The 12,679-nt window shown below is 38.0% G+C and overlaps 1 long non-coding RNA gene across 17 annotated transcripts in view; it reads left to right on the plus strand.

Annotated features, from left to right (window-relative positions):
- Nucleotides 1-1,910: 1,910 nt before the first annotated feature.
- The window catches only part of LOC149525744 (uncharacterized), a 43,400-nt gene continuing 32,631 nt past the window's right edge, over nt 1,911-12,679 (plus strand). For 3 of the 17 annotated variants that reach the window (XR_016348443.1, XR_016348438.1, XR_016348441.1), the window contains exons 1-2: nt 3,943-9,393; nt 11,772-11,835. This is a non-coding gene — a long non-coding RNA (uncharacterized LOC149525744). Of the gene's footprint in view, nt 12,037-12,679 lie in introns of those variants that run through there. The other 14 variants (XR_016348444.1, XR_016348439.1, XR_016348442.1 and 11 more) reach the window with 12 other exon arrangements.

Genomic DNA, 12,679 nt, shown 5'->3' on the forward strand with positions numbered 1-12,679 from the left:
AGCAGACCAGGGAGACACGGAACGGCTTTTCTCAGCAGACACCTCAACTTGAGAATCAAGGACTGAGGGAAGTGAGGTGTGGGAGAATGAAACTGAGCTCTGGAGAAATGTTTGGCTAGAGTTTCCCCTACAATATGTACCAGTTCTGACTTACATACAAATTCAAGAACAAACCTACAGTCCCTATCTTGTACGTAACCCGGGGACTGCCTGTATTTGTCATTATTAAAATAGAATTGCAATAATCAATGATAAAGCTCAGGTTAATAGACTGCTTCACTTTACTTTACCTGGTACCATTTTGGCATTTTTAAACTGACATATAGTTTAATTATTTTCTGAGACAATACAAATGTACATGTCTATCAATCTGTCTCCTTCCATGTGAGACTATCAAATAGCTTTATTAGAAACAGTAATGCTTTCACTATTCTGTAACATTCTCTTTTAATTTTGTACATTGTCTTCTCAATTGTCTTTCTCTCATTCATGCTATTAATGAATGTTATTTTGTTTTCCTTTATTTGATTCATAAACTTTATCAGAATAATTTACAGCATATTTCTCTATTTTTATATAGAATTAACTTCATGTGCACCAAAACATGCACAAGTTAAAAAAATTCTATAGCAATTTTTCTATATTGAAATATATCTTCTATATTCCCCATTTTAAATAAATAATCTCAACTGGATAATAAACAAAAAAAGTGATAAAGCAGTAAATGTATCCCATGAAAGTCATGTCAGCAAGCTCCTTCTGTTATGAGCAAGAAAAGGCAAAGGTAATCAGACTGCTGATGACAGTCTAGCCAGGGGTGATAATCCCCATTTCATCAGATACATTTAAACAACTGTGTTTCACATCCCTCCAAAGCAGCTTTGCCCATGTCACAGCACAAATTAGTGAAGTCTAAATTTCAGCTCAAGGCTCCATGTGTCATTTAATAGCATACATTTGCTAACTGTAGCCAAAAAGCAGGCTTCCATCAGGGACCTTGAAACTCCTCATTTACATAAGAATGGGAAGTTAATTGTGTTACAGATATTCTGGCTTCCCCAAGGAGTTCATTAAGCATGCTGAACATGCTGAGAATATAACTTAACTGTCATTTCTGAGAAATCAGGAAAATTCTACTTCAGATACACCACCACTGGAAGTAAAGGACATAATTTAATATACAGTTGATTCTCAAACATAAATAGGAAAAGATTGAAATACCCAGTCCACCCAGGATGTTGCTGATATTTTCAAATATTAGCAGTTATTTTGTATAACACTTTCTACCTTTTATCACTGTCCACTCAAAATATGGGTCACACATCAGAAAAGTTATTAAAAGAATCTGCTTATGTTTGTATTAGATATTTCCCCAGCAGCATTTGGTACCATTGTTATATCAAAAAACAAAAACAAATCAAAGAAAAGAGAAACCATGTTTATTCTTATCAGAGCTGGCAAAAAAGAAAGGAAGATGGACTGGAATGCATCTCACAGATTGTTGATGACATCTTTCTAGTGACCTGTCCCTTCCCTGATTAAAGCATGGAGCCATTTGAAATCTGTTCTCAATATTTGGCTTGTCCTGGGGAAATAATTGATTATTAAATGTGTGGTAGATGCACCTCATTCTTTACTCCGTAGCAAAAAGCCATGTTATCACAATTGTGTAGTGAAGCATTTTTTGATTGCCCTGGCAACTTCTTTTTCGTTTAACCAATCTAGATAGGCAGATAGCAGATCCACTGGCAGGAGGAGAGGTAAATGGGGCAACCACCCCAAGACCTGATGATGCAAAATGTCCCAGAGCTCCCAGTCGCCACTGCTGAGTGTTACTTGGGGAAATCATGGTGTTGATAGCTGCCTTTCCTGAAGTGCAGAACACCCCCTCGATCCTTGGAAACCTAGTAAAGCGGTTAAGCCGGAGAGATAGGTAGAGAGATAGAGAGATAGATAAAGATAGAATGTCACATATGTTACAGTGTCTTTATTTCTATAAATCTGGGTTGGAAGTATTAATTTTCTAATTCCTGGCTACGTAGTATAGGGGTTAATTGCAGAATAACTTTGTACGTGATAAGTATAGGGGTGGTGGGGCATGCATTCTCCCCCCCCCCCCCACCCACCCATATCTGATGAGCAGAAACAAACCTTCAAGAACACATACCATTCAAAATAGGCGGTGGTGCCATTGTAACAAAAACAAGGAATATATAAGGGTAGTAGAAAGTGCAGGAACTATCTTGCTTAACCAGATGTATTAATCATGTAAACAAGGTCAAAGGACAAGCTGTACCAGATCGATAGTCAACAGCCAAGCAATATTTTAACAAGTGATAAGTAACCCCCAGAAAGTTCCAAATTGCAAAACAGGGTGAAAACCTGTATATAAGCTGCACAACCGTATGACAATTTGGACTTCACTGATGGACTCTGATACCGGTTCCTCAGAAGCATAGGCAACCTCCCACTCATCCACAGCTGAAGGGAGTCCTCAGCTTTCAGAAGGGACATAAGAACCTCTTTTCCTATCATGTTGTTCCTTTAGTTAAGGGGTACAATTGAAATCTGTCAGGAAATAAACTGCTTATGTTTGACAGATACTGGTGCAGCCTGTTTTGTACTTAGACAACCCAGTGTCGGACCTGAGAATTACTCTTGCCAGCATCAATAGCCACAACTACAATTTTGTGGCTAAGATGATGGCTTGACAACATGCTATAGAAGGACAATGCTATTCACTGGTACTGGAAATTATATTGCTCTATAAAGATTGATGCAAACCACTTCACTGATCTATTATATTCTGTAATCTACCACAACTAAATCAGAAATTATTTGGTCCTGATTAATACAGCCACATCTATTTGTTTATTCCAGTTAGCAATTGATTTTAGTAAGGTTTTTGTTGTGGTTATTGTTTTGCATGCTTGTTTTCCTTTACCAAAATATATACAGGGTAATTTGACCAGAAGTTCCATCGACTTCCTTTCTTGGTAAAAAGAGAAAGTGCTACTACTGAGAACTTGACTTGCACAGGCTGCTTACTCACAATTCCTCTAATGACACATAGTGAATCATCATTGCTCTAAATAAACATTTTTGATGGTTGTGGGTTCCTAGAAAATTTAGATGAGGAAGAGGTCTTCCTTGTAGTAGAGAATCCATTTGAAATGTTCTGGAGTTTGGTCAAGGGTTCTATGCTTCTTTCCCCTTCCAGGAACACTTCATTGCAAGAATTAATGCAGAGATGCAAGAGATGATGCAGAGAACAACAGCAGATATGAATGGACTCGAGTGAGGCCCAACCCATTGAAAACTAGAATAAAGTTGAATCTCTAGTGGCTTAGTTGCCTCCTAAGTGGCCAAAGCAAGCAACCCTCTTGAGACCTTAAGAAGAGGCACAAAAACGCATGGACTGCTGCTACTCACTGATCCAAACTGAGAGTGAGATTTGATAAATGGGTGAATTAGTGCACTCAAGGGACTAACTCTAGGATGCTATCACAAGTGGGGAAAGAGTCAGGCAGACTAAAACCAAAGTTACTGGAGGGATTATTGTACTAAATTTCTTTTCCCTAATAAAGATCCCATTGCTTTCTATACAGTGCTGGCTTTGTAGGGGTTAATAGTGGAAAAATTTTGTATGTGCAAGTTTAGGTCTGGTGAGACATGCATTCCCCCTTTTTCCCTTTTCCCTATATCTGATGAGCCAGCAGCAAACCTCTGGGAACATATTCCATTTAAGATAAGCATTGTTGCCAGTATAGCAAGAACAAGTATAGCTAAGGGTAAAGGTCAAAAACGCATAAACAATCCTGTTTACCCTAATGTACTGATCACATAAACAAGGCCAAAGAACAAGTAGAGCCAGATTAGAACCAGATCCATAGTTAACAATTAAGCCCTACATCAACACGTAATGAGTAACCCCTGGAAATTTCCAAACAGCAAAACAAAGTAGAGGAACTTTATTTAAGGCTGCACCAGAGCACAGCAATTTGGACTTCATTGATGGGCTTTGGGTACCGATGCCTTGGAAGCTGAGACAGTCTCCCACTTTGTCTGCAGCCAAAATGGGCTCCTTGGCTAGCCAAAGGGACGTAAGAAATGTTGCTTTTCCTATCATGTTGCTTTTTTAGTTAAGGAGCGCAGCTGTTAGCTATCAGAAAATAGACTGCTTGTCTTTGACAGATACCTGTGTAGCATGTCTTTGTACTTTGAAAACCCAGTGTCAGACCTGAGACTTACTCGTGCCGGCAACAGGCTTGTGAGAAATTTTTAGGGTGTCAAAGGAAGGTACATTTAATTGCCCCACATTTTTGGTTGGGGATCTTGAGTTGGTTTCATTATTTGTCATGAAGGACTAGAGATATAGTGAACCTCACCTTTTTTGTATCTGTTGAACACATGGCAGAAAAGTTGCACTGATATTAATTTCTGTGGAATACAATAAGAGACATAAGAGAAATTCTTGACTCATCAGTCCTGGGACACACTAATAGATTCATAGACCACAAGGGATCATGGTGATCACCCAGTCTGACCTACATAACACAGGCCATGTAGCTTACCCTAAAGAATTCCTACAGCATAGCTTTTAGAAATAGCATCTAATCTTTGAGTTAAATGTCAGTTATGAGGAATCCAACATGGCCCTTGGTAAATTGTTCCAGTAGTTAAATTACCTTCTCTGACAAAAAATATATGCCTTACTCCAGTCCGAATTTATCTAGCTTTACTATGCAGACATCGGAGTGTGCAAACCTTCCTTTCCTAGATTGAAGAGCCTGTTATTAAATAACCCTAAGCAGGTACTTATAGACTGTAATCAAGACACCATTTAACCTTCTCTTTTTTAAAGATAAATAGATGGAGCTTTTTAGGTCTATTATGATAAAGTGTGTTTTCTAATCCTCTAATCATCCTAGTGGCTTTTCTCTGAACAATCTCCAATTAGTCAATTTCCTTCTTGAAAAGTGGACACATAATGCAACTGGACACAGTTTTACCAGCAGACACACCAGTGTCATATACAAAGATAGAATACCTCTCAGCTCCTACTTGAGTTTTCTGTGTTAATGCATCCCAGGATTGCATTAGGTCTTTTGACTAACCATCACATTAGGAGCTCATATTCAGCAGGAAGTGCACAACAAACTGAAATCTTGTTTGTTGCTTTGCAGGGTAGAGTCCCCCATCCAATAAGTATGGGCTACATTCTTAGCTCCATACTGAACACATTGAGATGTGGTCATATTAAATGTATATTTTTGGTTGTATCCAGCTTACCAAGTTTACACTTCATTATTTACAGCTCCCTCAATTTTTCTGTCATTTGAAAACTTTATCAGTCATGATCTTATGTTTTCTTCCAAATCATTGATAATACATATAAATACTATAGAGTCGCAATACAATTCCTGCAGGACCCCATTGCAAATACACTGGCTTGATGGCAATTTCCTATGTAAAATTACATATTAAGATCTATGAGTTAGCCAGTTTTTAATCCAATCAATGTTTATCATTTTAATTGTATATCATTGTAGGTTTTTTAATCAATATGTCATGTGGTATCATGTCAAACCCTTATATAGTCTTAAGTTTATTACATCAACACTATTATCTTTCTCAACTGAACTTGTAAACTCATCACAAAATATATAGTTAGTTTGACAGGATCTATTTTCTACAAACCCATGTGATTTACATTGATTACATTACCCTCCTTCAGTCCTTTATTAACCAAATCCCTTATCTGCTGCTCCATTGTCTTCCTCAGGATTTATGCCAGGTTGACAAGCCTATAACTACATAGGCCAACCCATTTACCCTGTTCTACTTTGTTTTTATTAGGGTGTTCAGCACATTATTACCATAGCCATTTGTGAGTATTTGATACACCCTACTATAGTTGCAAGTCACCCTTGAAGAAATACAGAGAGTAATATATTCAGTAGAGATGGTAATGTGGCAGTGAAATATTATCAGTGTATCAGCTTCTGTACACAGAACTTCTAAATAGCATCATACTATTCTGATATTAAGTCCAGCTGAGTGAAAAATTCACAGTGAATAATTTATTTGACACATTTAGTCTTTTCTTCTGCTCTTGCAATCTCCTTGTGGAGATTGCAAATCCTGCAAATGTATTCCTCGTATTAATTTATATACAATTATTTAGTGGTTTTACAATCGGATAAGATACTCTCCAGAATTACTCCCATTTCCCATTTGCTCTTTATGCTATATAGAGGGGAAAATACTAATCTCCTGTGTCAGGAAAGTTTGCCAACTCCTCACCACCAGATGAAGGAGATGGAGCAAAGGATTCACCCACTCCCCACCCTGGTGCAGCACCCATCTACTCCTAAATGTCTGGATGCAAGATCCAGAGCATGATGCCAGTTCTGAGCCTAATGAATCTTTTGAGATGGTGAGGATCCGTGAAGACTAAGGGGCCAACTACTTCGCAATCAAGAGGATTTTAAAGGTTTAGCTAATCTACAAGCTACCTGACCCACAGCTAACCAGGTCACACACATGGGAGTGAAGAAAAGAGTGGTGACTGCCTCAACAAAGAAATCAGAAAGTAAATGGTTCAGGCATGAAGACTGAACTATTCAGTTGCCTCCACACTAGTAGTTCCTTGGGTCAGGGCAGGGTTGAGTCACATTGCTGGGGAAATCTGATCTCTAACTCTGTATTTGATCCTCAATAGAGAATCCTCATGTCTAAGGATTTCACCCCAATTACTTTTATGAGGAAATCCAATCACAAATGTTTGGCAATTTGCATTATGATTTCAACTGAATTGTAAAGGTTATCCTGTCTCTATGTATCCCTTTAACTAAAATCATCCCTAAAGTGTACATTTTTTAAATGACACCTATATTTATATTTGCAATTTGGCTTACAGAAACAGTATTTGTGTGAGCAAATTGGTTACTATCCACAGCCAACTATCTGATTGGCCCACATAAATGATATATAAAATTGAAATTACACTTTGTGTATGAACAAAATTGTGGGCACAACCTTCAAAAGTTTGTTCAAGATGTATATTTCATGAAAACTTAAATATCTGTGCTATGCAGTAGTTCAAAGTTCTTTCATCTGTGAATGCTTGACTTTATACCTGCTTTATTTAATATGAATGGAGTTTGGCAGTCTTAGCCCAGATCCCATTCAAAATGTTTCAATATCACAAATGCGATATTGTCTGGTATAATTCAGCACAAGTGTCCAGTCTGGCATAATTCAGCACAAGTGCCAATCTCTCTTCTAAAGGAGCATAATGTGATTTGCAAAGGAATGATGTGCTATGAACACACTGTTTCTTATTTCAGTCAGATATCAGAATGAAATTGCATATGACTGTGCTGACATGCACACAATTAACAGGAAGAAGAATACTGCCATTTCTGGAGAGATAATATATGATAGACAAGACAGACAAGTATTATGCAAATATTTAAAGTAAAGTATTTTTGTGAGTGTCTTTCATTTTGTCTTTGTATATCTTGCATATATGGGTTGTATTTGTGCTTATATTACAGTACAGTTTTTGTGCATTATTATATCACACTTATTTTGTTTGTGTTTCATAACACTTATGAACAACTCTAAAAATTTGAGACTATTTTATCACACAATTTGGTGCATAATATTTTTGCTCCAGAGAACACAATATGACCTTTAGTTTTAAAAAGATCACTAGCTTAAATACATGCTTTTGGTTTATTTTGAGGGAATTTTGGACAAGATTTTTAACTCTGAATTTTATTTTATCAGCAGATTGATTCCTTTATATCCATTACTCGAAAACAGTAAGAGGTGTTCTGTGAACCAAGTGGCTGAAATGACTGACCCCTAGAATTTTGCATAAAGAAAGTCTTATGTAGTGTAACTAATTGTTCTGAACCTACTCTGTTGGATTGTTTTATTTGTGAATACAAGAGAGTACTTCAAGATAATACACTCAGTTCAATTATTGGCTCTTTGTCTTTTGTTGTTGTTCCATATTTCTATGCTTTATTGTAAGTTTTGCTAACAATCACTTTACAAATGTACAGTTTTAGCTCAGGGCAAGAGGGTTGGAGAGGGATCAGCGCCACCTGTGGGTGGATTGGGACTGGAGAAGGAGACCACCAAAGTGGGTAGTGCAGTGTTTTCAGCCCCCAACTGCAGGCAGAAAAAGACTGGGTGGGTAGGTCCTGCCGTGGGCAGGGTGGAGTTTGAAGTGAGGTTCAGCCCTAATCACAGCTCGAGGCTACATGGGACTCAGACTGAGATGTGTGCATTGAACGCATGGATCAGCCAAAACTCAGGAGACTTAGCAAAGGCAGCTTAGGTGAGCTCTGAAGGGGGCCTGGCTCAGGTGAGCCCCCTTGGCTGTTTTCTTTAAGAAATATGGTCATCAGGGAGTGGGGAGGAATGAGGTATCAAGATCTCTACCTCTCTGCTGGAGCCAGGTTGAGAATCTCTAGCCTCTTCTCTTTTTGCCTGCCCTCTGGACAGTGGCTTCTGTTACTGCACCTGCTCAGACTGGTTCTCCAAAGCAGATGATGCTACCCTCCTGCCAAGAGGGTCTGTGATTAACGTGCGTTAAATAAATTAGTGTGTTAATTGTACTGTGTGTTAAAAGTTAATTGACAGCCCTAATTTATATATGTAAATGGCTCTGGATGTGTAAATTCTGTCATCTGTGCACATAAATTATACCAATGCACACTGAAATGTGCATGCAGCCTCAGGAGAATAGTTTGTCTCGGCCAGTTTCCTGATATCAGAAAGGTGCTAGTTACTTGCTGGGCTCTGTGAACCCACTTTAGATCTTCTTGTAATTGATTTGTAAGATCTATTGAGATTTAAGACCAAGTGCTTTTCACACCTCTGCTTTTCCTTGCAGGTGCCCATCAGTTTAAGCCATCAGAAGTCATTATTAATATATACCTGTTACAAACATTTAATTCCATTTATTTACTGTCAGCAGTAAGTTCTGCGGCCCAGTTCTGATACCAGGCTTCTGGACACTATTATAATACAACTAAGTAATATTAATAATGTTGCCCCTTTTTTGACTTAAGTGGCTAATCAAAGTTCGAGTTCACCCAGGATATGTTCCAGTTGTGTGCAGAAATTGATGATGGAGTTTGGTAATTTATTTGATCCCAATCTTCTTAACTTACAAAAAATGTACAAAGTACTGATTCTCTGAATTCAAAAGAAACCAGAGACAACAGATACCTTTTTTTTCCCTTACAGCTGAAAGCCTTTTTAACCAACACCAAATGCATAAAACGGTGGCAGCAGAGGCACTGGCAGATTCCTTTGTTCTGGACCTGTTAGGTCCTGAGAATGCCAGATCAGCAGGTACTATCTGTAATGGTAAGATAAAACAACCTTTAACAGCATAGGGGGCTACCAACTATACCCTCAAATTTAACAGGTTATTAACAAATTTTGTTCTTAACAAGAAGAACAAAAACAACATGTATGTTCATGATCCTATGTCATTAATGTGTATGTCTTCAGTACATACAAGCATGCCATATGTATCCAACCTATGAAGTAAATATACCCTAATATTTTAGTAGGTAAGGAGGATAAATTTGGACACAGAAGGAGTGTCTAACCATCTAAACTTTAACAAAAGGAGTACCAGGGCCTTGATTAAGTAAGTACATAGTAAGAGAATAAACTTGCTTTTTAAACTACTTTTTATGTATCTAAATATTATCTTTGTAGTAAACTGTTAGGTTTAATTTTAAGTCAGCCAGTTATGTGGACTAAGTTCGCTTTAATGGCTCCTTGCTTTAGTTTCCACTAAGTTCTCATTCAAGAACTGAGGAACCAGAACCCTCTTGGGGTACCAGAGGCAAGGCTGGTCCTTTTTCTCTTACCACTAAATTATCAAGGAAAAATAAGATTATATTTATCAAAGCTTTTATAGGATACAATAACATTTATATTGTAACCCTATTTATTTTATTATTTGTCTACTATTTGATTACTATTCCATATGTCTTAATACAGTTGGAAGCTATTTATGTCTCAATTTATCCTCAGATACCTAAGGAAAAAGATGAAGCAATTTCACAACCATTAGTGTTTCTCTTTGAGAAAGCCTAGGAGAGGGCCCTGAGGACTAGAGAAGGGTACCATAGTACCTTTCTTTAAAAAAGGAGAACAAAGAGGACACATGGAATTACAAAACAGTCGACCTAACTTGGGTACAAGGAAAGACACTGGAACAAATTAATAACAATTTGCAAGCATCTGGAGGACAATAGCATTAAAAGGGTCAAGAAATAACCCAGCATGGACGGGTTAAGAAATAATCATTCCAAACCAAACTAATTTCCTTCTTTGAGAGGGTAACTGGCTTATTGGATGGGGGGGGAAGGACTAGACATGATATATCATGATTTTAATAAGGCTTTTAACATAGCTCCACAGGACATTCTGTTAAACAAAGTAGGGAAACGCGTTGTAGATTAAATTTCTAATAGGTGGGTGCACATTGGTTGAAAGACTATACTCAGAGTTGTTATCAGTTTTTGTAGGGGAGCCTGGACTGAGCTTCTGTGGTCAGAACAACAATGTCTTCAGTGCTAGGCCTCGTCACAGCCTTGTCCAAAGTATGGATCCCTTACACACCACCTTGGGTCTGATTCAAGCTTGGGCATGCACGTATGCACGCATGCAGGCCACGCCAGAAAGGGTGGGGGAAAGTAAGGAGTGCTTGCCCAATTATGCATAACTTGTACAGGACAGCGAGACCAGGCCAAAAAGACCAGAAAAAACCTGGTACTAGTACATCCCATTTTTTGATAAGAGAAAAATTCAAGAGACATCCAGAAAAGCTATTAATTAAGCACTTTTGCAATATTTTGGCATAGTATAATGTATCCTAGATATTGGCATAATAGGTATCTTACGTAAACTGTAGTTGATTGGTAGATATGACTAGAACAACCAAGTCTCACTTTGCTAAAGAACAATCAGTGGGAGGGAATAAGCAGGATTGACCCACTGGGGGTCCTGCTTTTGATGTAACAGGAAGGAATGGACTCCTTCACACTGGCGAGCCCTGTGTCTGGCATTCCGACACTGTTGTCGGCAAGAATAGGTCTCAGGTCAGACACTGGGTTCTCAAAGTACAAAAGACGCTACACAGGTATCTGTCAAACAGAAGTAGTTTATTTCCTGACAGCTAACAGCTGTGGCCCTTAACTAGAAGGGCAACATAACAAAGAAGCAGCATATCTTACCTCCCTTTCCGGCTAGCTGGGGATCCCAAGTCGGCTGTGGACAAAGTGGGAGGTTGTCTCAGCTTCCGAGGCATCAATACCCAAAGCCCATTGGTGAGGTCCAAATTGCTGTGCTTTGATTCAGCCTTAAATACAGTTTCTCCGCTTTGTTTTGCTGTTTGGAAATTTCCAGGGGTTACTTATTACGTGCTAATGTAGGGCTCAGCTGTTAGTTATCAATCTGGTTCTGATCTAGTTCTACTTGTTCTTTGGCCTTGTTTACATGATCAGTACGTTAGGGTAAACAGAATTGTTTATGTGTTCTTGCCCTTTACTCTTATCTTATACTTGTTCTTGCTATACTGGCAACAATGCTTATCTTAAATGGTGTATGTTCCCAAAGACTTGCTTCTGGCTCATCAGATATAGGGAAAAGGGAATGGGGGAAAGAATGCAGGCCTCACCACCCCTAAACCAGCATGTACAAAGTTCTTCCATGATTAACCCCTACAGACGCATGGGAAACAAAGGAACCATGACCTCCTGCTTGGTACTATAGGTGGCATACGAGTGAAGTGTAAGTGAACTAGGCTTAATTATTGTATTATAATAGTCTTCTATTACTTGCTTTTGCATTGCTTTGCGCTGTATTAATTGCTTTGGATTTTAAACCTTAAATATTTTAAATTGCATAGCGATTGTTTGTAAAACTTGTAAAACTTAAATAACTGTGTTAGCTGTTTAAACCTTTCAGTAAAGAAGAAAATGGTTAAGTCTCTCTGGGGTGTTCTGGTTTCCCTTGGATCTAAAAACTGAGCCACACAACAGTTTTCCATTGTCAAATTGGTAATACATATGGGTCTGATATTATTCAAAATTTTCGTTAATGACTCTGGCAATAGATTGAACCCTATACTGTACTTTAAAAAAATGCAGATAACACCATGCTGGGATGGGTATAAATGCTTTGGAGGACAAGATTAAAACTGACAAATAGAAAAGTGGTCTCAAATGAACAAAATTTTTTCCTAGGAGGGGAAAAAAACAAATTCATGATTACAAAATGGAGAATAACTGGCAAGGTGGTATTAGTGCTGAAAAGAATATGGGGATTAAAGTGGATCACAAATGTAATACAATGTATTTAATATAATGTGATTTACTTGCAAAAATGGCTAATCTCATTCTTGAGTTTATTAAAGCAAATGCCATATATAAGACATGGCAGGTAATTGTCCCACTTTTCTCAACACTTGTGAGGTCTAATTGTGTCCACATAGGAGAAAATGTAGAAAAAACAGAGGACATCACAAGAAGACAAAAATTAAAGAAACTTAGAAAACCTAATTAATTAGAAAATAGGTTAGAGAAATTGGGGGTGTTTATTCTTGAGAAAGAAAGATGGAGTGGGGATCTGGTAA

Source organism: Pelodiscus sinensis, chromosome 1 (genome assembly GCF_052426305.1).
Source record: "Pelodiscus sinensis isolate ZL-2025 chromosome 1, ASM5242630v1, whole genome shotgun sequence".
In the NCBI taxonomy this organism is placed as follows: Eukaryota; Metazoa; Chordata; order Testudines; family Trionychidae; genus Pelodiscus; species Pelodiscus sinensis.